The sequence below is a fragment of the Triturus cristatus genome, chromosome 10 (assembly GCF_964204655.1).
Source record: "Triturus cristatus chromosome 10, aTriCri1.1, whole genome shotgun sequence".
Classification (NCBI taxonomy): domain Eukaryota; kingdom Metazoa; phylum Chordata; class Amphibia; order Caudata; family Salamandridae; genus Triturus; species Triturus cristatus.
Window position 1 is genome coordinate 1,115,590,526 of NC_140593.1, and position 22,615 is coordinate 1,115,613,140.

The 22,615-nt window shown below is 45.9% G+C and overlaps 1 long non-coding RNA gene across 1 annotated transcript; it reads right to left on the bottom strand.

The window, feature by feature from the left end:
* Positions 1–12,599: 12,599 nt before the first annotated feature.
* Positions 12,600–20,281, bottom strand: LOC146796664 (uncharacterized). Its single transcript, XR_014969951.1, has 3 exons — positions 20,203–20,281; positions 18,757–18,833; positions 12,600–13,167 (listed from the first exon to the last, which is right to left on the bottom strand). It is a non-coding gene; the product is annotated as an uncharacterized LOC146796664 (long non-coding RNA).
* Between the last annotated feature and the right edge of the window lie 2,334 nt (positions 20,282–22,615).

A 22,615-nucleotide genomic window follows, 5' to 3' on the forward strand; every position in this document is an offset into this window, starting at 1 on the left:
GCCCCCAGCCCCCCATAAAAATTGTCACAGTCTTTATGCCTTCAGTGGGGGTATATTTTGGCAATATCCCCAATCTGCCTCCCCCCCAGAGAAAAGAAAGCCCCCTGGGCACCAACCTTTTTTTCGAAATGTGTCTAGCTGTGGATTTTGGGCCCTAGCTCTGCCGGCACCTAAGGAAATCTAGCAAACCTATACATTTTTTAAAACTAGACATCCAAGAAAATCCAGAATGGGGCAAATTGTGTGGCTCTCACTGGGTTCTGCTACCCAGAATCCCTTGCAAACCTCAAACTTTGTAAAAATAAAAACACATTTTCCTCAACTATCTGTGATGGAAAGTTCTGGGATCTGCACAGATCAAGAAAACTTCCACCCACCCAGTGTTCCCCAAAGTTTCCCAATTAAAATGGTACCTCACCTGTTCCGGTAGGCCTAGTACCAGAGACAGGAAACTGCCCAAAATGTACTGTGGAGACTTCGATTACAAAAAGACCTTGTTTTGCGAGGGAGTCACCTGTGTTTTTGCCCGGCGGCCTTCAAGGGAAATCTACCAATCCCAGCCATTTCTGAAAACTACACACCCGGGGGAGTCCAGGAAGGTGTGACTTGTGTGGATTCCCAAACGTTTTCCTACCCAGAATCCCCTGCAAACATCAAATTTAGATTTAAAGAAATCACATTTTCCCCACATTTCTGGGTGGGAGAATAGTGGGATCACTGGGCTGACACAAATTTCCTACCATCCCTCATTCCCCCAGGACTCCTGATAAAAATGATACCTCACTTGTGTGGGTGGGCCAAATACCCGCGGCAGGGAAGGGCCCAAAATGTATATTGTGAAGACAACAGAATTACCTGTCACAAAATGTTGGGGGGGGGGGCACCTGCGTTTTTGGTCCAGGGCTTCAGCTAAATTTGCGGTTTGCAGGGGATTCTGGGTAGGAAAACTTTGTAGGGTCCACGCAAGTCACACCTCCCTGGACTCTCCTGGGTGTCTAGTTTTCCGAAATGTGTGGGTTTGGTAGGTTTCACAAGATGACCTCTGGAGCAAAAACACACTTTTTCACTGCTAACCAGTGCCAACATTACCTAAGACATGATAACATTGGTTTATCCACAATTCAATCAATCAATCAATCAATCAGGGAATTTTAAACCGCGCTACTCACCCGTGAGGGTCTCATGGCGCTGGTGGGTGGGGGTACAGCTCTGGATCAGCCGAAAAGCCAGGTCTTGAGGTTCTTCCTGAAGGTTTGCAGAGTAGGGGGGCGTCTGATGTTGACTGGGAGCTAGTTCTAGTCCGTGGCTGCGATGTAGGAGAAGGCTCTTCCACCTGCTCTGGTTCTGTGGATCCGCTAGGTTTGGCATATTTAATTTACTTCCAAGTCCCTAGTAAAGTGCACTACATGTGCCCAGGGCCTGTAAATTAAATGCTACTAGTGGGCCTGCAGTACTGATTGTGCCACCCACTTAGGTAGCACTTTTAAACATCTCAGGCCGGCCACTGCAGAGCATGTGTGTGCAGTTTTAAACTGCCATGCGACCTGGCAGGTTAACCTACTTGCCTGACCCAAACTTTCCTTTTTATTACATATAGATCACAGGGTAAGGCCCTGGACAGCCCACGGAAAGGGTGCAGTGTATTTAAAAAGAAGAGCATGTACTTTTAAGTTTTCCAAGTCTTATTAGTGAAATATTCTTAAATTCATTTTTCACTACTGCAAGGCCTGGTTAAAATTGTGACAGCTTTATTACATTTTATAGGTGTAGTTCCCAGTTGGGAAAAAATATTAAATTTGGTGTCTCTGGACTTACAGTTTTAAAACACAACTTATAGTGATGTTGGTTTTTGTATTGCAGTTCTGAAAATATAACTTTTAGAAAGTTGGCATTTTTTTACTTAAATCATTTGGTTCCTTCTGCCTGTATCTAGAATACACATTTGGGGTGGGTGACAGCTGGCTTCCTGCATTCCCTCTAGACAGCCACACGCTCAAAGGAAGGGTATGGGTGACTGAGTAGCCATATGCATGTTTATGGGTCATCCTGAGCATGATGTGAGAGAGGAGCTGACAGTGTGCACCTGAAAGGGCTGTGTACTAGCCCCACACAAAGGGCTACCTAACCCCCTGTAGTGAATCTGCAGCCAGGGCAGGTAAGGCAGGGTCTTAGGCACGTCAAAGCATCTCTTTAAAGTCTCCCTACTTTAAAGGCCCAAATGGGTATAAGTGCTGGACATCTGACACCATGAACTCGGAACACTTCTGTAACTGAGATCATTCTACAAGGAAGAATAACTGAAGTGCTGCCAGGAAGGACTGTCACTTTGATGAACTGCTTTCCCGTGTTGACCTGCTGCTTCTTGCCTGGGAGTGAGAAGTACTGAAACTGCCTCTCTACATCCCAGAAACTAAGTATCTCCAAGGGCTTGTTGGTTTACCTCCTGTTTCTGAGGTCTCGGGATATCAAAAACTTCACCCTGCAACTTGCAACCAACACCTGGATTCTGTCTGCTGTGAGTCCTACTCTGTCAAGTGGTGTCAACCCAATCCTGGGCCCTTGGAAGTGAGTATCTGTGTTGCAACCCAAGAAAATTCATGCATCAACGATGTTGCGCCAAGTGGAACCAGTGCATGTCCTCGACCACTGACACATCGCCGCTGCTACTCGCACCTTGGGCACGGCATCTCTGACTACGTGATGAGTTGTGCCCTGGTTCCGACACATCTCTGACTTTGTGTGGCTCGGCACTAACGTATCACTCCATGTTGCTTGCATCACCTACAGCCCAGCAGTTCGACAATGACGCATCGCCTTGACATCCTTTGCGTCTTTACTCTCGATATATGCTCAAGTCTTACGAGAAATGCGCATGCGCGGGCGTCCGCGCATGCGCATTTGTCAGAAAAGTTGGAAACCAGGAAGAGGGAGCCCCGGAGACGCCGCGCTTCAGGTAAGTGCCTTTTAATTTGCTTTATTATAAATTTATGTTATCTTTTAAAAGGAGGGCGGACGGGAGGCGGGTGGTGGGCGGCAGGCAGCTACGCTTCGCCCTCACGTGTGCGTAGGCGCTGCCTGCTTCGCCTACTTCGAAAACTGCTAAGCAGGCAGCGCTACGTACACTACGTGGGCGAAGCGAAGTGTCGCGCCCAGGGTTATTGCTAAGGAGGTGAACTGCTGGGTCAGCACCAGTGTCTATAAGAAGGTATCTGTGGGTGATCACCACAAGGGTGGGCAGGGTCCTCACTATGAAGAAGGAGGGGGAAAAATAATAGCAAGGAGTTCTCCAAAGGGTCCCAAACTAGTTCCACGGGTCAGGATTCCCATCTCCCAGCTGAAAAGAAAAAGAAATGGTTCCCTGACAGTAAGTTTGTGGGAAAGACAACCCCTAAGTGTTAGGAGTGTCAACAGGAAGGGCATTACAAGGGAAATGCCAAGTATCCCAAGCGGGCACAGCCCCCCATCAGTGGGCAGACACTGGTGCGGACTAGTGTAGCGCTTGGGGAAGAGTTTGTCACAGCTAGTGGTGGGGACAGAGTTGAGGTTACCCTAGTTTCTCTGGATGACAGAGAGATGGTTCAAAGAACCCACATGCCTGACAATACTAAGATGTACAGTCAGTGGGCCACCATCAATGGGCAGAGGGTCGGGTCTCAGAAACTGGAGCCAGTGAGATAACTATCCGGTGTCATCTGGTGTCTTCAGAGCAGGTAGTCCCTAATGTGTTCCATCAAGTTGTTGCTGCTGGCAACCTTACGAGTTTGGTTCCCTTTGAATGGGGGGGGGGGTCTCAGGTTCCTTGAGAATAGCTGTGAGTCCGTCCAGGCCTGTGGACTGTCTGCTGAGTAATGACCTGGAGCATATCGTCTAGAAGGAGGTCGAGCTGAGGTCACACTTAGAGATGTTGGAGTTGCCTGAGTGGGCGGGCCTGACCACACTGTCCATAACAGCTCGAGAGGGGGTGGTCAGAAGGATCTGGAACCTAGAAGAATGGCTTAAGTACCTGCCAGAAATAGGAAGCGCAAAGGGCACGGGAAACCCACCCCTGAAACTCCCATGGTTCAGGAGGAGGCTGACCCCGAGAGGGATGCCTCAGTACCTAAAGGGGAGGATCTGGCTAAACTGGGGAACTTGCCTGAGCTGTCCAACTGGCAGCAGGAAGAAGGTCCCTTCAGGGAAGATTTCTGCGAGGTGCAGAAGGAGTGCCCTACTCTTATAGGTCTTCGGCAGCAGTATGAGACCCAAGCAGCTGGTGACGTGTCTGGCAAGCACCTGATCTACTTGGAGAATTATCTCCAGTATAGTGAACCTAAGGCTCCTCACTCTTGTGCAACACATGTTTTGTTGGTACCCCAGTGCTTCAGGGCCTTCCTACTGGGTCTGGCTCAAAATGTGCCACTGGCAGGTCATTTTAGGGCAGGACAAGACCTTTGACAGAGTTGTAACCCATTTTTATTGGCCTAAAATGAGGAAAGCCTGATATGCGTTCTGTATGTCCTGTCCTACCTGCCAAGCAAGTGGCAAGTCACTGGGGAAGTGCAAAGACCTCTGTACAATCTTTCCTTGTCATTAACCCCCCTTTTGAGTCCGCTGGCATCGACATTGTGGGGCTTCTTGATCCCAAGACAGCAATGGGCAACACATTTGTTCTGGTCTTTGTGAACCATGCCACCTGGTACCCGGAAGCTATCCCTATGAGGATTGTAACTGCATCCTTTGTAGCCGGGGAACTGATGGGGATTTTTACCCATGTGGGTTTCTTCAAAAAGGTGGTATCTGGTCGGGGTGCCAACTTCTTGTCTGGCTACATGAAGGCCATGTGGAAGAAGTGTGGGGTAAACTACAAGTTCTACACTCCTTACCGTCCCGAAAACAATGGGTTGGTTGAGAGATTCATTCGTACCTCCAAAGGCATGATGATGAGTCCACCTGAACCTATGAGGTGTAAGTGTGACATCCTTCTGCCAATATCTTTTGTTCGCCTACAGGGAGCTACCACTGAAGGGGGTTGGCTACAGCCCTTCTGAACTTCAGTATGGGCACCCTGTGAGAGGACCTCTGAGTTTGGTTAAGAAAGTCTGGGAGCAAGCTCCCAAAAAGCCACCCCAGAATGTAGTGAGCTACATGCTGCCATTCCTCAACCAGACAGCCCGCTTCCGAAAATGCACACAGGAGAATCTGGAAGCTAGCCAGGAGGACATGAGATGCTGGTATGACCAGAATACTACTCTGGTTGAGTTTCAGCTTGGTCAAAAAGTGTGAATTATGAAGCCAGTGCAGCATAGACCCTGAAAGAATGTTCATCTGGGCCTTATGAGGTTAAGGAGCACAAGAGTGTTGTCACCTACTTGGTAGAACTCAAGACTCCGTGGAACCTTTCATGGGTCCTGCAAGTCAATCGCCTCAAGCCCCACTTTGAGAGGTCTGAGCCGACCATGCTCTTGGTTACTGATGATAGAATGGAAGAGGACAATGATCCTTCTTTCTTCTAAAGAACAGGATTGGTCAGTGGAGACTGTGAGCCTCTCCCCTACTTTGACCCTAGACAAACAGAGGGACTACCAGTTTCTGAGACAGTTTGCCTCTATGTTCTCCTTTACCCCAGAAGTCACTACCCGGTGCACTCATAATACTGCATGCCTGCAAAGAACAAAATGTACAGTTTATCTAATAAGGTGAGATCCAACATCTAAGAGGAGGTATCTAAGATGCTGGTTTTAGGGGTTATTGAGCTCTCATTCAGCCCTTGGTCCACCTCAGTGGTGTTGGCTCCTAAAAGGCTGCTACGCCAGATGTCACGCCCGAACTCGGGTTCTGCATGGACTACTGTGGGCTCAATGTGGTCACCAAGACGGACACACACATCATCCCCAGAGCTGATGAGCTCATAGATCGACTTGGAGCTGTGCAGTTCCTCAGCACGTTTGACATAGACTTTGGCCCCTCGGTATTGGCAGATTGCCTTGACCGAGGGGGCCAACAGAGGTCAGCATTCTCAAGTTACAGGTCATGCCTTTTGGGTAAAAGAACGCCCCTGCACCCTTCCAGAGGTTGGTAAACCAGGTCCTGGCTGGGTTGGAGAACATCAGTGTCACCTACCTAGACGACATTGTGGTCTTCAGCTCTAGTTGGGTTGACCACCTCCAAGAAGTGCTGAGGGCCCTGCAGAGTGCAGGCCTAACTATCAAGGCAAGTAGGTGCCAAATAGGGCAGGGTTCTGTGGTCTACTTGGGACACCAAGGTGCAGCCCTTCAGCCAGAATTTTGCACCATTCTGGCTTGGAAATAGCCCAAGACCAGACAGAAGTGAGAGAACTTTTTAGACCTTACTGGTTATTACAGGATATTAATCAATGGATATGGCACCGTTGTTGCACCCTTGACAGAGATGACCTCCAATAAGCAGCGCTGTCAGGTGATATGGACAGAGGCGTACCAGAAAGCTTTGGCACGCTGAAGGAGGCCATGTGCACAACACCTGTACTCAAGGCCCCTGACTTCTGCCAAGAATTCATTGTGCAGACAGATGCTTCAGAGCATGGCATAGGGGATGGGCTCCCACAGCTGAACGAAGACGGTCTGAATCTACTAGGCCAGGACATGAAATTTTACTCCACTTGCGGAGTTTGCTGAGATTTCCCTCTCTGCAGGAGAAGAGGTTTTAGCATGAGTGAGGAATATCTTACTCCAGACCACCTCCTGGAAACATTTATCAATGAGTACGGTCGCTGATGGTCTCTACGGCTCAAGTTGAGGAACCTACCGTTCTCTACGAGGAAGCGGCTGCTCGAGAAGAACATCTACTCGAGTGGCAGACAGAAGCAGTGCCCTCTTACGCTGTGCATGGTGCCATTTGCACTGATTTTTGCACTGATTTTACAGCACGGGATAAAACCTGTCACTAAAAAACAGCGCAAAATAACACACTGTGCCTATTGCAGAATTCTGCATAGCCCCACAGAGTATTTTGGTCAATAAGCAGACTTCACGAACTCCGCCCAGGCCTAGGATCAACCTGTAGCCTTCATCAGTAGGAGGTTACTTCCCAGGGAACAGAGGTGGAGCGCAATAGAAAGGGAAGCCTTTGCTGTGGTCTTCGCTCACAAGAAGCTAAGACCAAACTCTTTGGCACTCACTTCCAGGAGTGCCAAGGAACACTGTCCTGGAAAAGATCACACCAGTGCTGATGGTCTTTCCAGGTACTTCTGCCTAAATCTAGAGAACTCCCAAGGAGTTGGGTAGCTCTCCCCACTTTCAGCTGGCGGTGACATATGGGAGCCCTGGCATCCTTGGTGTGGTGTCTCTTGACTGTTTGCCTTCTGACCTCCTGTTTTTGACTGCTTAGATGAATTAGTTTTTGCTGGTTTTAGGAACCTGTGCTCTATTTCACTGCTAACCAGTGCTGAAGTGCTTGTGCTCTTGACCTACAACATGGTAACATTGGTTTTCCATGATTGGCATATTAAATGTACTTCTAAGTCCCTAGTAAAGTATACTACCTGTGTCCAGGGTCTATAGATTTAATGCTACTAGTGGACCTGCAGGACTGATTGTGCCACCCACTAAAGTAAAAGAAACGAAGGAGGAATGGAATGTTGAACAATGCAAATATTCACCCCCATTGACAAAGATCTGGGTTTAATTCAATGTCTTTTGCTCACCTCGCCACCCCAGTTTGGACCCAGCCACATGCAAATCAGTCTTGATCCTCTTCCTCATGGAACAGTCCAACCCAAACTGCAAAGCCAGGTCCTCACTGGACCGGAGAAAAGATCTCTGTACTCAGGTGAATGTATGACATTGTTCTGCATTTTGTCCATCAATTGCTCTTTTTGCATTTGTCACCCCGACTGGGACAGGTACGCCCAGATGTGGGCCCCATGCTCTCCATGCTACTGGAGTCAAGCTAGCCTGGCTGATGAGGAATATAACCCTGAAACGGGTCCTAGAATGCTGTTTCCAGTCCAGGGAGGACCTGGCCTGGCAGTTCAGGCTGGACCGTTCCCATAGGGAGCAGGGTCAAGACTGATTTGCATATGGCTAGGTTTAAACTAGAATGGCATGGGGAGTAAAAAAACGATGGATTTAGACCTAGATCTCTGTACTGGGGTGAATGTATGACATTGTTCTGAAATTCTGTCCATCAATTGTTCTTTCATTTGTCACCCACTAAAGTAGCACTTTTAAACATGTCTCAGGCCTGCCACAGCTTTGAAGGATAAACTACAGTTTCAGAACCAGACTAAACAATTATAAGCAAATCAGTAAAACAGTGTCAATTACGGTACACCACTCATATCTCTATTGCAAATAGAGAAGCAAGCTCCATTGAGAATAGTCAGCCAGGATCTCATAATGGAATTCCATTCTTTCATTTTATGTGAGCCCATTCATGATTGTATTATGGTGGTGTATCCATTTATATTTGAGTCGACAAAATAGTTCCTCAGTGTGAACCCCTTGTGGATTTTGATTTTGATGCATTTACCAGCAGAAATCCTTGATTGTTGGCATTGTGATTTTGGCTCCCCTGCACCATGAAAATCGAAGTGTAGGCAACACCTGCCATGATCACCGGTAGCTCGTTAAGTTGTCATTGGAAACTATTTTGATTAGTGACTCGGGTCATAATCAGCAATTAGATCCTGCAAGTTGGCAGCTGTTTCATGATTTGATAACTGTAGTATTACGGGTAGGGTTGGGCAATAAATTCCGCTCCGCCGGCAGAGATCGCAGAGTTTTGCCCACTCCGCGTTACGCTTGTTACGCGAAGTTCCGGCAACACTTCGCCAACCACCACACTTCGCCAACCACCATGTGGTGGAGTTTTTACTTGTGTGCAGCTCTCGGTTAAGTTGGCGAGCGAGAATTGGCATCCCCAAGTGCGATTTTCAGGCGCTAGGACCACACTCGGCGAGATTTGCTCAAAGCGGGCAGTCGCGACCATTCGCGGTGGAGAAAGCTGCCACTCGAAAAGAAAATCTACTCGAGGGCCGGCAGAGAAGAGGTGCCTTCTGGTGCACAATGTGATGCCATTCACTCTGATTTTGCAGCGTGGAAGAAACTCCCAGCACTAAACAAGCATTGGCATAGCCAATAGGTCTTGCCTTTGGGGCCTTATAAGAGTTTAACCACAGCTATGGACTTTGCCAATGTCTTTAAGCTGTGCTGTAGAGAAGTTGCATGCTGAAAAGTTTTAATAAAAAAGTGTCAGAAGCATTTTTGTTACCTTGAAGGCATTATGGACAACTGAACGGCCATATTAAAAAAAGTATTTACAATAAAAAATGTCCTCAGTTTTCTTTTGTTCTTGCAATGCTGGCAACTTGTTTCTGCCTATACCAATGGTTGTTTGTTAAAGCTTTTTTTATGAGGGGGCATAAACAATCAGAGGGTGAAGGTTGGGAACTAGTACCTCTATTATAACACTAGCAGCGGCCAGACGCTAGGGGAGAATCAACAGATGCCAGATTCCGAGAGCAGGCTGAGGTGGTGCTGAGTGATGCTGAGTTGGTAGTGGTGGTGGTGACTGGTGCGGAGACGATGCTGAGGTGATGCTGAATGATACTCAGGTCTTGCTGAGTGCTGATAATATGGTGGTGTACTAGTGCAAAAGCGATGCTGAGTGATACTGATGTGGTGCTGAGTGATGCTGTGGTGGCATTGAGTGATGCTGTGGTGGGTGGCGCTGAGTGATGCTGTGGTGGGTGGCGCTGAGTGATGCTGTGGTTGGTGGCGCTGAGTGATGCTGTGGTTGGTGGCGCTGAGTGATGCTGTGGTTGGTGGTGCTGAGTGATGCTGTGGTGGCGCTGAGTGATGATGTGGTGGCGCTGAGTGATGATGTGGTGGCGCTGAGTGATGCTGTGGTGGCGCTGAGTGATGCTGTGGTGACATGAACAATGTAGAGGCAATGTATTTATACACAAAAATTCTCCATTGTGTGAATCTTTAAATCACTTTGTAGAATTATATGGGCCAAAATTATTTCCAAGGTTCCAAATGACTGTATATCATAAGACAAAAAAAAGGACCAATTATGTACCACCACTCCCAACTATGAGGTACTCAGTCTAGAAACGTAAAAAAAAATGAAAACGGAAGACTGTACCTTTTAAGAAAAAGACATAGCCATTGAGGCACACACAGCCTCAGGATTGATTGATTCCTGAAAAAAGTAACAGAACTAGTTTGAAGAATATGACCTTTAACTACCGCGATGTCGCTTTGCAACCAGGCTCGAAGAGAAACAGCAATAAATTACCTTGACTTCAAAGGGCATCCATTCACTGCATTGTAACCGGAGCACTGGGCAGAAAAGTCATTAAGAACCCAGCCGTCATGATGTGCACATGAGGGGGTGCGTCGTGAGGCCATATGTTTTGAATTATCGCACCCGTGTCTGGGCACGTTAATTCAAAACATATGGCGCCCGTGCGGGTAACCGCAAGCAATAGGCCACGCTTGTGCGTGTGTGGCCTATTGCTTGCAGTTACCCGCGTGTGGTGAGCTTTTGAAAGCCCCTTACAATAAGTCTGGCAGCGCAGCGCTTGCGCGCTGCTAGGCGAGACCTAAAAACAGTGCAACGTTCCAATCCCGTCCGCTCTCTCAACTCTGCGGAATCTCACAAGGTTTTTATGTAACTCCTCAGAATTCCACGGAAGGAAACTCCACAAGATTGGCCCACGAGTGGTAAGAATAAATTGGACTACTGCTGAAAAGACTATCTATGCAGTGCACATTGCAGAACCATATATATTTTTTTCAGAGATGGAAAGAGAATATGTGAATTGTATTATTCATGGTTAATTTTGAAGCAAAGGGAAAGCAGGGCCATTTCTTCTCCCGACCTTTTCATTTTAAGGCAAGCTAGATTTGAAATGTGCACGGAGGTTGTGTTTTTTTGTCGCCTTTCTCGGTAGTCCTGGTGAGTGGGAGGTGGTGGGGGGGGGGCAAAAATACAACCTTTTTGAAAGGAAATTCATTCTCGAAAAAGCGCCCTGGCATTTATGCTAGCGCATGGGCCATTCTCATTATATAAAGAATAGTAATCTAGACAGATGACCTTATTAACCGTGGTAATTGTTTTGCAGCTGTGGATTTCTGCTTAATGCATAGACATTTCCTGAGCGTGACCTCCTCCTTTTTGCATTTCTGGGGTGACAAGAATGTTTCTTCACTAGTTTGTGATTTAAATTAAATGTCACCTGTCAGGGACAGTCCCAATTAACAGCGATGATGAGAGAGCCATACAAAACAAACTACACTAACTAATTACTGTGTAGCTTAAAGCCTATTAATATAATAGCCCTTGCTGAAGCAAAGTACAGATGTACACGCTCTACCGTGCCCCGGGGGCACCATTTGAGTCGATATATGTCTGTGTGTGTCCTGAGAGAATAGAAAAACAGCTGTCAAAATAATAGTCTGGGTTAGAGTTTTAACATGTGGCTCTGACACAAGGGAGTAGCGAGGTACCTGCTGTACCAGCTTCAGCAGAACTTGCAAATTACAGATTAAATAGTTATTAATGACTCTTCTCAACTTTGATCTGTGACTTGCAGTCTTAGCACTACAAGAAATGAGATATTATGACACAGCTGACAGAGGGCGAAAGGGTGACCATAGAAACAATCATGATTAAAGAAAGAGAAAAGAGAAAAAGTGCAAAGAAAAAAATAAGCTGGAGGTAAATGTAATGAGTGCTGAAGGAAGGAAAGAAGAATGCAAAGAAGGGTAAAAATAAAAGAAGAGAAAAAAGAGATGAATAGAAGAAGTGGGGCCGCAATTCCAGTGGCACAGCCTTAAAACGGCGGGATCACGTGTTTCACTCACTCATGTAGTGCAATATGGTTCAAAGTGGGGGATATATTTTTTTCTGACTACTCCCTCTATTTTACACCTAAATATAGTAGGATAACATCTACTTTTATAACACCGGTCTTACGCTATTTGGTTAAATTGTAGTCCTTATTTATGAGGCCCTTACGCCGCCGTTGCATCACCTTTTGTGACGCTGTGAAAGCGGAAAAAATGCCCCATACAGCGCCATAATTACAAAGTGATGCATCTAGGCAGATGCGTAACTTTGTAAAGCTCTGAGCTACATTATACCTGCGTCAGGTATAATGCATGCAGGGTGGGCGTTCTGGCGTAGAAAAGGCTCGTAGAAATGTTACAGTGAAATATATGAGATTTCACTGCCACACTTCTATGGCCTCAATGCGTCAAATCCTTACGCCTGCTGGAAGCAGGCATAATGGGTGGCACAGGCCTTTTCACATGGGGCTTGCCCCATGTGAAATGCACATTGCTGGAGTTGCATCTGTTTTCAGAGACACTCCAGCAATGCGCCATTTTTACGTCGACAGATACATCAGGATTCCTGACGTATCTGTTAGTTCTTACGACATGGAGCTCCGTACAGTAAATATGGCACAACCATGGTGCCGCAAGGAGGGTGCACTGAAAAGTGTTGCGTCACTGTTTTACCGCAGCGATGCAACATTTCCTAAATGAGACCCAGTGGTTTTAGGTTCATGAGCTGTCGATTAAATACACAAGCCTTTCTGTGTCATTTCCTTGCTACGTCAGCCCTGGACTCAGGCAATAGAACACCTTTGCTGTTGTTTGTTTCTATTTAATATCACCATGTCCTGGTATGCAAATTAAGATGCACATTTGCTACCACGAGCCTTAAACGGGCTGATTTTGCGCTGTTTAAGAGAACAAGGCTGCGCTGTTAGTCATCTTTGTTGCTCTCGAATGAGTAACCATGCATGATATCAAGACGCATTACTCCCAGGTGATTGCGCACTGTAGCAGAATGTGACAGTCGATTATTAGCAGGAACAAAAATAAATCCCTGCCTCATTTCCATGAAGGCATGTGTCCAGAATAATTTCTGAAATTTAGTTGACAGTCACTTGTAACCTCGCGGCTGGAGGCGGAGTGTTGTTTCATTATAATCCATGGGAGCCTGCGTTGCATGCGTAAAAGCCTGTTTCTCATTTTCTTGTCAAGGTAGAGTTGTGACTTTAGTCACCTGTAATACGGAAATGACGTAACTACTCAATCAGCAGCCAGGGTGAAAGGCGGGTCATGGAGCATCATTGCGGCAGCGGTTTAAGCAAAGAAAACTGGAACGGCTTGTCCTTCTTCTGATCTTATTCTAAAAAGTAAAAAAGGATCAGTAGAAAGAAAATATTTAAGGCAACATGCATATTTATTTCCATACTATAGGTCATTAGCAGAAAAATGGAATCCCAGCTGTTAATAATTCTGATTTAGATTAAACTGATTCTAATATCTTTCTTCACAAATGACTAACTGCTTTTAGGTGTGTTTAATTTCACAGGACAGATTCTGTATTTATTTCTCATGTATGCAATGAACATGAAAAAACAAGGGAGCAAGGATTTAAGTGGTTTGTGGTAAGGGTGATGGCGTGACCAAGTATTACATAGAAGAAACTGCCCTCTGCCCTTCATTTAAAGAACATTGCAAATCACCCTCAGCGTTCCATGACCAAATAGATGAACGCAAGTTTTGGCTTTGTTCCTCTGTAAGATCATGGAACTTCTAAGTGACTTGCAATATTCTCATTGTTAGATTTGGGGGTCTCTAGTTGGCACAGGTATGTACCTGTGACAAATAGGGACCCTTGCGTCTAGTCAGGGTAAGGGGGTACACTCCTAAAATAACCCCTGCTCACCCCCTTGGTATATTGGCACGAGCAGACAGACTTATCTCAGAGGCAGTGTGTAAAGCATTTGTGAACACGTACAGTAATCAAGTGGCAACACTACAGATGGACACCACACAAGTTTTATATCAAAAATAAGTATTCTTTATATAGACTTATCACAAGACCACAAACGACAAAAATCCACAATACTGTTACTTTAAAATGGTAGAATTTAGCTTAGTTAGATCGTAAATGCGACACTCAGAGTTCAATGTACCTTAAGATGCGTAACGCAAGACAACGAAAGTGTTGCAAGGACAGTGATGCGTTGAAGATCCGGTGCAAAGAAACAAAGATGGCGCTTCCTTCTTGATGTGACACGCTTCCCGGTGATGCGGCGGCGCCTGATGCGATGTCGATCCTCTCCCCTGGTGATGCGAGTTGCTTCCACAACAATGCGAGCCGCAACAGGCGCTGCAACACTCTTCCCGGTGATGCTGCGGCGTCTGATGAGACGTCGATCCTCTTCTTCGGTGATGAGCCGCGACAGGCCCTGCGACACGCTTCCTGGAGATGCGGCGGCACCTGATGCGACGTCGATCATCTTCTCCCGCGATGAGCCGCGACAGGCTCTGCAACACGCTTCCCGGAGATGCGGCGGCATCTGATGCGACGTCGATCCTCTTCTCTGACGATGCTAGGCGCTTCGGTGGACCTGCAATGACTCAACGATTCTTCTGCGACACGCTTCCCAGTGATGCGGCGGCATCTGATGCGACGTCGATCCTCTTCTCTGGTGATGCGAGGCGCTTCATGTTGTGAAGTGGCAGTTCGGCGACACGCTTCCTGTTCTTGAGTCGTGCATCCAGCTCCTTGCGACCCGCAAGTCCTCAAAAAGTCCAGCACAACTGCAGGCACTTCAAAAGAACTCTTGGGGAGCTGGTGGGTGAAGTCTGTTGGCCCTGAGACTTCAGCAGGAGGCAAGCTCTTTTCCAAGCCTTTGGAGATCCTTCACAAGTTGAATAAAGTGCACACAAAGTCCTTTCTCCTTTCTTTGGAAGTCAGGCAACCACTGCAGGCCAATCCCCCAAGCAGCACTTCAGCTTAGGGATAGCCTCTCCTCAGTTTCTTCGGGTGCCACTCCTCAGCAAATATTTCTTCTTGTTTCCCAAAGTGATCTAAAGTTCTTGGGTTTGGGTCCCAATATTTATACCCAGTTTCTCTTTGTTCTCTGAAGGCAGAGAGGCCTTTGCCTAGTCCAAACCAGTTCTGGTCAGTCCTGGAGCACTTTGTTGACCAGACTCCTTCTTTCCTTTCAGAGTGCAGGGCAGAGACAGAGGTGGAGCCAGCATTGTGGAGGGAAGGCACAGCCCTATTCAGGTCCCAGCTGCAACTCCTCCCACCCATCTAGATGCAGATCTCTCTATTCAGCCCTGTGCTGACTCACCCTGTCTCCTGGAATTTCCCCAGCCCCTGTCACCCAAACTCCAGACAAGGAATACACAGCCTAGCAGAGGCAGGTTTGGATGGTTAGACAAGAAAATACCTACCTTCTAAAAGTGGTATTTTCAAACACAGAATGTTAAAAACAACTTCACTAAAAGATGTATTTTATCATTCTGAGTACAGGCATACTAAACTCCAACTTCTACAGTTAGGATTATAAGATGTAATAATCAAACTGCCCATTCTGTCCTATGGGGAACAGGTAGCCTTGCAATAGTGAAAAACGAAAATGGCTGTAATTCACTATTAGAACATGACACACACACCAGGGCATGTCCTACCTTATACTTACAATGCACCTTGCCCTTGGTCCTACCATAGGGGTGTCTGATATGAAGAAAAAGGGAAGGTTTAGGGACTGGCAAGTGGGTGCACTTGCCCAGTCAGCATGATGGTACCAGACTGCAGGCAGGCTCTGCAATGGCAGGCCTTAGACACACTTTTACAGGCTGCTTCTGTGGGTGGCACAACCAGTGCTGCAAGCCCACCAGCAGCCCTGGGCACTCCTGGTGCACTGTACTAGGGTCTGACAGGTAAACCAAACCAACCAATCATGGAATCACTAATTCATACATCAATTTACAATAGGGAGCACTTGCACTGTGGCACGGGAGAGCAGTGGCACAGTGCCCAAAGCATCTAACACCAGCAAAAACACATGAGGCAACAGCAAAAATGGAAGGGAGACCCACGCCAAGGTGCCAGGTCTAACACTCATAATGTATGGATGAAGGTACTTTATACCATATATAATAACAAAATGTATGAACAGAATTGTAAGAGGGTATTAGGGTCTTGCACGCTAGTCCACACTGCTAAAACTGGTCCTATGTGTAATCACTTTCGTGTTTGCATATTTCATCCCCACAAAGGAACTAAACTGCAAATTGCCAGTTATTGATTTCCCATTTAATGTATGTGAAAGGTAAAAATATCATGTTTGCTTTGTGTAGTTTTATACTATGGATTGTGGCCTCATCGCACTTCTGAAGATTAAAGGACCTCCATTGGCCAGCAGATGTAGTGGCCAAATTCCATCCACACACCTCCTGCTGCTCAGACTATTCTTTCAGCGGAAAATAAAATGACGGACGGTGTGGTGAAACTTTTCAAACATTCACCCCCAGTCACAGATCTGGGCTTAGTCCATCGCCACGTCACCACGGACCCAGTCATATGCAAATCAGACTTTTCTTTCGCCCACATAGCTGTCCACTTCACACTGTCCCTAACATTGACACAAACCACACTGAGAAGATTTCCACATTTATTTTGCTTGAAGTTATAAAGGTTGAAATGATTTTGCAAGCAATTGGCTCCCTCTACTTTTGAGCCCAGGAGTAAGCCTAAACTGTGTAGCCCTGAGCTGAGGAAACACTGCATGCAGGGAGCTAAATGGAGGTGTACCAGCAGAAGAACATCTTAAGATTGTAGGTAAGTCTTCTCTGAAAGATTCCAGAGAGACAGCTAGGGTCAAACAAGGAATGTGCTGGGATGTGGTCCTGCACCCCTGGCAGGGGAAGATCTGACTTCAGAGAGGGCCTGACACCTGAAAGGACACCGCCTGGAGGTCAGCCTGGAATGAAAGGGATGCTCGGTATAGTACAAGGCAGGCCTGAGCCACCGGTGTCTAGGTCCAAACACGTCTTCACGAAGCATAAATATAGAAGAAAGAAGGAAGTCAAAGGAATACAACAATGACTCCTTTGTAGAAGTAAGTAAGGAGTGAGTCACTACTGGCAGGGCTACAAGCTCATGTAGGCAAGCAAGAGTAGGTGGGACCTTCCCACTCAAGGCTTTTAGGTTGGCCCTACAAAAGCTATGGCCTTTAGATGGTACATGGTGGTTTCCGGGCTTGAGTTTGTTTGCAGACCCAGACAATAAGTGGAACCTCAGAGGATTTAGGATGGATGGAGAGCTACAATGAATCATGGATCCCACGTTGACTCACATCTGACTGACTAAACACCCCCGAACCAGTCGCAGCTACTTCTCTTTTACTCACTGGGAGAGATTAAGTTCCCCCAGGTCTAATAGGGAACGTTAGTACCCGATAAGCTATCTCATGTGTTATGTGGCATCTCTATTCAGTAAAAAATAGCTCTGCAGAACAATAAAGCTCATTTCATATTTCATCTGTGTCTATCTCAGTGGATTTTACTTGACTACATGGCACATTTTAAAAAGATGTAATATATTTTGAGATTCTTCTAAAGTACTGAAATTGAGGTAATAAGTTAACATCTATATTCTAAAAGTCAGAGCGGTAAAGCGTGTGCAACATTCTACAATATGTATGACTTCAGGAAAAAAAAGTCGTTTAAGGAAGAGTTTAAGTAGTTTAAGGATTCAGAAGTAAGAAAACCCCTGCCAAAACTATGGAAAAGCTAAAAGATGGCTTTCTCCTGTCAGGGCTACAAGAAGCAGTATTTTCTAGAGGATGTGACACCGAGAGCTCTCATAAGTAACAAAAAGGGTTGTAGGATATATTTTTACTCAAATATTATTTTGATAAACCAATCTTCCACCAGAGGTGGTAGGGACTATACAGTGTACAGTGTGTTATCTAAAAAAGTACTCATTCTTACAGTGGCACTCCTGAAAAAGCTAGGGGATGTGACATATGTAAATGGCTCATGTTCCCAAATGCAGCCATTTTTTATTTGGGGTTGTTAGTACCCCAGCAACAGAGCAAGGAACCCCACCCTCACTGGCACCTCCCTACTGCACCTTTACCTCATTTAATAGCTACCTGCACCCACTTACCGATCCCAGTCAGGAGTCCTTCTTTTGTAAGATTTAGCACTTTTCCTCCCAGGAGTCTGCCATTTTCTTAGGTGATGATGAGGTGTGAATAGCACATCAGTGTTTCCTTATAATCAAGAACGCGTGGGGAGGGGAACTTCGGTGACGAAGATTAACTTAATTATTTAATGTCTCTGGTTTACGAAATGTCACTGTGAAGTGGGATTTACCAACAGAAGTGTTAGGGTGTGCGTTCAAGTTAAAGACATTTGTAAAGAAGCCACCTCAACTATTGGAGTGGTTTCGTGTTTTTATTACACTTTCATGAATTGTTCATATTTTAACATTCACATTCAATTTTTGAATCATGTCAACAACAAGAAAAACAATGAATTTGAAACAGAACACTTGACATGAATGGATATGACAAAATTGACATTTGAAACAACTACAAATGCAAAATATACGAAACAATGAAAGACAACATTACAAAACGAACAATTACAAAGAAATGTGGCGGTATAGACATTTTACACTTTCAAAGGCTGTACCCTGCCAACAACAGCTAGTCATATGTAACAATAGCAAAAGGCACTTTGCCTTGTTTGCGCACTGTATAATTCTGTGGTTGAAGGAAGGATTTAGACTAGCTGAGTAAGGTCAACGCATTTCAGAATCCCTTATTTCTTTAAGGGTTCCTCCTCAGGACCGGGACTAGGTCAAAGACTGCGATATACATAAAATCACAAAAAAGAATTTAGTTTGTGTACAAGTTGTAAAATTTCCTACTTGTCATTATAAAACTACCAGATGAGTTCTTACCATGGGGAATTGTGGGTAAATACGGCATTGTGGACCCCCAAGTAGCGCGAATGCTCTCCTTATTTTTATATGGGTTTCTAAAAAAGAAAAAGAGCAAGTAGTGGACTTATCATTGTTGTGTGGTTCACAACTGTTAGTAAAGGTACACTCAATTGAGACGGTGCGTGGCCTACGTTATCGAAACAGGACTACGCCCAGGTGGCTGCTTAAATCAAAAGATGGCAACATTGCATTGCCACGCTGTTATCATGGACATCATCACTGCGCCAAAAACTACGCTTGTATTGTGAAAGTCACTGCAAATGAATGTTTAAATGCATCTCTGTTGGAAAAAAAATGCAAGAGCGGTTGTGCCTTGTATATATAAAAATTGTGTGGGAGAGAGACGATATTCAAACCTAGACTAATGCCTGCCAGCCCATGCGGGCCCTTGACTCACTTTTTTGAGACTTGTTATGTCCACACTGGAGGTGGAAGTGTGCCACTGTGTTCAACCTGGGTGATAGAACGCAGTATATTACATTACGCCTATGTACTCAGGGCGTGAAAACATTTCACAGTTTATTTCACAATTGGAAGCTAAAACTCACTTGGGGCATATTATCAAGCATGGTGTTAAAATTATCGCCGCTTTAGCGGCAGAAAACTGCTGCTAAAGCGGCGATAATGGGCTTGATAATATGCCGCAGAGAATTCCAGTAGAAGCCCATGTTGACACCAGAACATGGGCTTCTATTGGAATTCTCAAGGGCATATTATCAAGCCCATTATCGCCGCTTTAGCGGCAGTTTTCTGCCGCTAAAGCAACGATAATTTTAACGCCGTTTCTTGAGAATATGCCCCACTTGTTCGTTGCAATTACTGTGCAGTGCACCGGAGGGGAAGCTGTAAATGATTGTCACGATGTGGTGCCCCTGAGTAAAAAAACAAAAAAACACTCATAATCCTGATTGAAAGGGTGACTAGAGAGTGTTTTCAAGAGACAGCTTAGAACGGAAAGGCTGCATCAGTTGAAAACTCACTTCGAATTGTAGAAAGCCATGTTGTGATTCATGGTGAGACGGGGACTGGTCGTTTGGTCGATTCCTGTGATAGTTAAAAAGGAAAATGAGGGCGCTTGTGTGAATTGTAAATGACCTCAGGGTCGGACTGGCCGTAGCGGGCACCGGGCAATCCCCCGGTGTGCCGCACGGGTGGGGGCCGGTTTTCGGCCCCTGGTCGCCGTTTTTGTTACAGGGCCGTTTTTGCAGCATAGCTGCAAAATCGGCTCTGTAACAAAATCGGCCGAAAACCGGCCCTGGCAAAGAGCTCGGTGGCACCCCCGCGGGGAGGAGTGGAAAGGGGGGGGGGGCGGCCGTCGAGCACTTTGCCAGGGCCGGTTTTGGTTCCCAGTCCGGCCCTGAATGACCTCCCTCTGAAAACATCACTTGCACTCAAAGGACTTGCCTGATTTTCAAAACTGAAGCGAATCCAGCGTTCCTCTGCGTTCACGACTCAAAGCATCCCGGGAATGCGGAAGCTTGGCGAGGTCCACAGTAGAACTTACTTGTAGATTCTGATGAGTGATTGCGTGATTGGCGCTGTGCATGATGGTACTAGTAGTCACACAGTATGGAACATTGCAATTGAGCTGCATATTGATCGTCTTCACATTGACACGTGATGAATTTACAATCTGTTTATTTCATTTCAGCAGTGAAGGGGGAGGCAGTTAAAAACAGGCATTGCCCTTTTCACTTCATCTGGCTGTGATCTACCTCAAAGGCATGCCATTTCCACCCTAACCCTTATTAAAAGATGCAATCAAGAACATGCTTCAGCATTAAAGAATTACGTGGCATATTTACGAGAGAAGTGACGGAGCGAGGTGTTAGCCTGCTTAACCTAACACCACGCTCTTCCACTCCTGAAACGCAGGGCTGCACCGTATTTACAAGAATATGGCACATTCCTGCATTTTTCCCTGCACTGGCGCTAATTTAGCTGCCTTGTGCCAACTCAGTAACTCTTGCACCATAGTGCAAGGGTGTCTGCGGTGCAGGAGAATGATTGTTTATGTGCACAAAGGTGTCCCTTCCTGCACATAAACAATCAGTAATGGCGCTTTGTAAGTTCAGTTTGTGCTGCTTAATGCACATTGTGCTCCAGTGGTGGTAAATGCACTGTATTATGTTAAATAAGGCGCATTTCTGCCCATTCCGTGTCATGAAGTGCAGCAGGGTGGCTTGCTGCGCTGGGCTGAGTGACTTAATGAAATATATACCCTGAGTTCAAATTGTGAAAAAGTAATAATGTATACTTAAATAGCAGTTTGCCATATCAATCTCTTTTAGTGTTGGAAAAGTAACATAGAGAAGAAACACGTTTGCTGTGCTGTGGACATTGGGCCTTATTTGTGAAGGCCTTGCTAAACTTTTGCGCCGCCGTTGCGTTACATTTCGTGACGCAGCGGCGGCCTAAACAATGTGCCATGTTGCACAATATTTACAAATTAACACATCTAGGCAGATGCATCACTTTGTAAAGCCCTGTGTCATGTTATACCTGCATCGGATATAAGGTACGCAGGGTGGGCGTTCTCCCGCAAGAAAGCCTCGGAGAAGTGTCGCAGTGAAATCTATGAGATTTTACTGCAACACTTCAAGGACGCCAATACGTAAAAACCTTACTACTGCCTCATGGCAGGCATAAGAGAGACCCAGTGCCATAGGCACAGGCCTACCCCATGCATTGCTGGAGTTGTGTCATACTAGCATCATACTCCAGCAATGCGTGACTTTTGCGCCGACAGATACATCAGGATTCCTGACGTATCTGTCTTTCCTTGCAACATGGAATGCCATACATTAAATATGGCGCATCCATTGTGTCGCAAGGATGGCAATGAAAACTGTTGCTTCGCTGTTTTGACGCAGGGACGCGATTGTTTTCATAAATGAGGTCCATTGTTGATATGTGTTGTAAACTTTAAAAAGTTCTAATCACAGTGGGGTGGCAAGGTCAGGTAGTACCCGGTGCGGAATGTTTCTTGGCACCCCCGGCTTGACAAAATGGCAAACATATGTGTTTAAAACACATATTTTTGCCATTTTGTCACCCCCCTCAGTGATGACACCCGGGGCGGCCCGCACCCACCGCACCCCCCTTCCTACGCCACTGTCTAATCATGAACATTGTATATATTGTGTCATACTCTGATTTGTAAATAGGCACAGGGATATATAAAGTATAAGTAAAAAAGGGTTGTCCCAGCGTCGTTAAATATTCATGGAGATCTATATCGTTATCGACATTTGTTTTTTAGTGCATGACATCCTATAACACGCATCATCATACAACATCATATAGCTTAGTTGAACATCATACCTTATGATATCATTATATGCCATATCCCATCCAAAAACATCAGATAATATACTTTTACACCAGAAAGCACAACTCAGCTGAAAAACAATAATGCAGTCATTAAACAAAGTTTTCACATGTATAATATTTCAGTTCATTCATTATTTGGTTAGGAGAGCTCGCTTACGTGATAAAAAGAAATGTTCCCCTAACATGTGTGAGGAAGGCAAGAGAAAGTAGCTGGCACCGTAGAGGCCTCTTTTTACAATCAAAACTCGGGCAGGAAATGGCTTTGAGAATTTGTTAGAGAGATTCTTATGTATGCCAGCCATATGCCTCCCTCTATTCAATGTACTCTATGTGCGTGTCCTTCATCCCTACTTCTTGGAGTCAATTGCCTTTGGGTTCCCCTAAGATCTTCTGTGAGCTCAACTGGAATAAGTTTGCATCGCCAGTGGAATATGAAGTAGATCTCGGCGCTCCGTCTGGTCCTCCGAGACCGGCTCTCACCGCC